This window comes from Staurois parvus, unplaced genomic scaffold, assembly GCF_062004578.1.
Source record: "Staurois parvus isolate SC_StPar_1 unplaced genomic scaffold, SC_StPar_1.0 ptg000386l, whole genome shotgun sequence".
NCBI lineage: Eukaryota > Metazoa > Chordata > Amphibia > Anura > Ranidae > Staurois > Staurois parvus.
This window is the reverse complement of record NW_028318182.1, coordinates 492369-496715: the sequence shown is the minus strand read 5'-3', so window position 1 is coordinate 496715 and position 4347 is coordinate 492369.

Below are 4347 nucleotides of genomic sequence, written 5' to 3'. Positions count from 1 at the left end.
GCAGAACCGCCGTATCTTTATCACGTTTTTCCCAGGCCACCGAATGGCGACGCTGCATATGCTGACGCAACGCTGTAGTCCCAACATGGGCCCCCTGGCCACGCTTGACTTTCTGGCCACATAGTCGACATTAGGCTACGTTTACTTCCTCGGGCGGCTTGACGAAAAATTGCCACACCGCAGAGTAGGAAACTTTGCCTCCGCTACTCCTCACTGGCTGACTGCTACTTCCTCCGTGCACACCGGCACCACTGCTGGCCGTGGTGGTAGGCTGCAGTGGAGCTGGTGCTCTACTCCGTGGCTGTTTGCCTCCACTGACACTGCTGCGACCCTGCTGCCTCCTGGCAGCAGCAATGGGAGGCCGTACAGGGACCCATGAGACACTCTGGACCTGGCAGCAGCATGAAGAGGCGGTATATAGGGGCCCATGGCAGATTAGGGGCCTGGCAGCAGCTATGGGAGGCCCGTAATCTGCCAGCACCCTATGTCAAAAAATTCAACACACCAGCAGTGTGAAGAGACCTGAAAGTGGCACATGGCAGAGTGTGGCGATGGAAACAGCAGCAATGGGAGGCCGTACAGGGACCCATGAGAGACTCTGGACTTGGCAGCAGCATGAGGAGGCGGTATATAGGGGCCCATGGCAGATTAGGGGCCTGGCAGCAGCTATGGGAGGCCCGTAATCTGCCAGCACCCTATGTCAAAAAATTCAACACACCAGCAGTGTGAAGAGACCTGAATGTGGCACATGGCAGAGTGTGGCGATGGAAACAGCAGCAATGGGAGGCCGTACAGGGACCCATGAGAGACTCTGGACTTGGCAGCAGCATGAGGAGGCGGTATATAGGGGCCCATGGCAGATTAGGGGCCTGGCAGCAGCTATGGGAGGCCCGTAATCTGCCAGCACCCTATGTCAAAAAATTCAACACACCAGCAGTGTGAAGAGACCTGAAAGTGGCACATGGCAGAGTGTGGCGATGGAAACAGCAGCAATGGGAGGCCGTACAGGGACCCATGAGAGACTCTGGACTTGGCAGTAGCATGAGGAGGCGGTATATAGGGGCCCATGGCAGATTAGGGGCCTGGCAGCAGCTATGGGAGGCCCGTAATCTGCCAGCACCCTATGTCAAAAAATTCAACACACCAGCAGTGTGAAGAGACCTGAAAGTGGCACATGGCAGAGTGTGGCGATGGAAACAGCAGCAATGGGAGGCCGTACAGGGACCCATGAGAGACTCTGGACTTGGCAGCAGCATGAGGAGGCGGTATATAGGGGCCCATGGCAGATTAGGGGCCTGGCAGCAGCTATGGGAGGCCCGTAATCTGCCAGCACCCTATGTCAAAAAATTCAACACACCAGCAGTGTGAAGAGACCTGAAAGTGGCACATGGCAGAGTGTGGCGATGGAAACAGCAGCAATGGGAGGCCGTACAGGGACCCATGAGAGACTCTGGACTTGGCAGCAGCATGAGGAGGCGGTATATAGGGGCCCATGGCAGATTAGGGGCCTGGCAGCAGCTATGGGAGGCCCGTAATCTGCCAGCACCCTATGTCAAAAAATTCAACACACCAGCAGTGTGAAGAGACCTGAAAGTGGCACATGGCAGAGTGTGGCGATGGAAACAGCAGCAATGGGAGGCCGTACAGGGACCCATGAGAGACTCTGGACTTGGCAGCAGCATGAGGAGGCGGTATATAGGGGCCCATGGCAGATTAGGGGCCTGGCAGCAGCTATGGGAGGCCCGTAATCTGCCAGCACCCTATGTAAAAAAATTCAACACACCAGCAGTGTGAAGAGACCTGAATGTGGCACATGGCAGAGTGTGGCGATGGAAACAGCAGCAATGGGAGGCCGTACAGGGACCCATGAGAGACTCAGGACTTGGCAGCAGCATGAGGAGGCGGTATATAGGGGCCCATGGCAGATTAGGGGCCTGGCAGCAGCTATGGGAGGCCCGTAATCTGCCAGCACCCTATGTCAAAAAATTCAACACACCAGCAGTGTGAAGAGACCTGAAATTGGCACATGGCAGAGTGTGGCGATGGAGACAGCAGCAATGGGAGGCCCGTAATCTGCCAGCACCCTATGACAAGAAATGGAACACACCAGCAGTGTGTGAGGAGACCTGAAAGTGGCACATGGCAGGGGCATGATTCATGGCGGATTTAGTCAGTTGTGTCAGGAACTGGTGGTTTGAAATCCAGACTAATCCACGCCTGATTCATTTTCACAAACGTGAGTCTCTCCACACTTTGGGTGGACAGTCGTGTCCTCCGCGGAGTTACAATACCTCCTGCCGCACTAAACACGCGCTCCGATGCCACGCTACTAGCCGGGCATGACAGCCTTTCAAGGGCAAATTCAGCTAGTTGGGGCCAAAGGTCAAGTTTCGTTGCCCAGTAGTCAAGGGGATTGTCTACCTCGGTTGGCAGGGTGCTGTCCAAGTAGGCCCAAGCCTGTTGTTTGAGCTCCTGCTCCAGGTCCACCTGATGCTGCTGCTGCTGCTGCGGCTGGTTAGTAGTTTCCTCACTGCGCTGGTGAAGAAAGCTACTCATCATCGACTGCAGACTGAGGCAGCCGCTGCTGGTGGAGCTGCCACTGCTCCTACCACCCCACCCCTCCCCTGCTGCCATGGCAGCGGAACGCGAGCGCACAGGGCCCACAGTGTCTGAGGATGGACGTTGGCGCACAAAGGCAGAGACCAACTGACTACATAGGTGGTTTTTATAGTACGTAATTTTGGCCTCCCTCTCAGCAGGTGTGAAAAAGGCCACCATTTTGGAACGATAGCGAGGGTCCAACAAGGTGGACAGCCAAAAGTCATCCCTCTGTCTGATGGTTATTATTCGGCTGTCGCTACGCAAGCAACCGAGCATGCTATGGGCCATTTGCGCCAAGGAATGCGAGGGACTCCCTGCCTCCATCTCCACAGCATACTGCCACGGTGCGTCTGGGTCCTCTGTCTCCTCCTCCTCTACCAGATGCTCCTGCTCCTCCACTCCTGTCCGCTGAGTGGAAAAACCACCCATTTCACTCAATAATTCCTGAGCACAAATGTCCTCCTCTACCTCCTCCTCTTCTTCCTGTCCTGGCCCCACAGGGGTCATGTGGCGTTGAGATCTGTGCGCCACGTCTACCGCACCCTGACCAGCCATTGTTAACAGCATTTGTTCCAGGACGTGCAACAGAGTCCTGCCGACTCACGAATAGCGTGGCCTCCTCAAAGGGCCTGAGCAAGCGGCAGGTGTCACGCATCAGCTGCCAATGGCTGACATCGAAGTTACACAGGGGAGTACCTTTATCCGCTTGTAACATCAGGAAATCGGTGATGGCCTTTCGCTGCTCGTAAAGGCGGTCTAACATGTGTAGGGTTGAATTCCACCTTGTTGCAACGTCGCAGATCAGGCGATGCTGTGGAATTCCGTTCTGCCGCTGCAGCTCAATGAGGGTGTTCTTTGCGGTGTAGGAATGGCTGAAATGCATGCACAGTTCACGTGACATTTTAAGGATGTCTTGCAGTGGGATGGTGGATTTTAGGAACCGCTTGACAACCAGATTGAACACGTGAGCCATGCATGGCGCATGGCACAACCTTCCTTGACGCAGAGCAGACACCATGTTCTTTCCGTTGTCGGTCAACATGGTTCCGATTTTCAGTTTGCGCGGAGACAGCCATCTGTCGATTTCTCTGTTCATTACACTCAGAAGTTCCTCCCCTGTGTGACTACGTTCGCCAAGGCATACCAGGTGCAGCACAGCGTGACACCGTTGCGCCCTGCACATGTGATATGCCGGTCGGGTAATGGGACTTGGCACGGGGGTGGCGGCTGGGGACACGGCGGAAAAAGAGGTGGTAGAGGCGGACATGTTTGCTGGACCAAGGACGTGCAAACGTGGAGGCAAAAGCGTCGTGACCTGTCCAAGTTGCTGGTGCGGCTGTGCCGACACCACGTTCACCCAGTGGGCCGTAAATGACATATACTGTCCCTGACCGTAGTTACAGCTCCACACGTCGGCGCTGCCGTGCACTTTGGCAGAGACCGACATGCTCAAAGACTGGCCCACCATCTCTTCTACATGTGAATGCAGGGCTGGCACTGCCTTTATGGCGAAGAAATGACGGCTTGGCACTCTCCACCGCGGCGCGGCACAAGCCATCATTTCTCGGAAAGGTGCTGAGTCCACCAGTTGGAAAGGGAGGGACTGCAGCACCAGCAACTTGGACAGGAGGACGTTCAGCTTTTGCACCGTCGGGTGCGTGCTCGCAAACTGTTGTCTCTTGGAAACGGATTCCAAGAAAGACTGTTGACGGAATCCGAGAAGAGGAGTAGCAGGAGAAGGAGCAT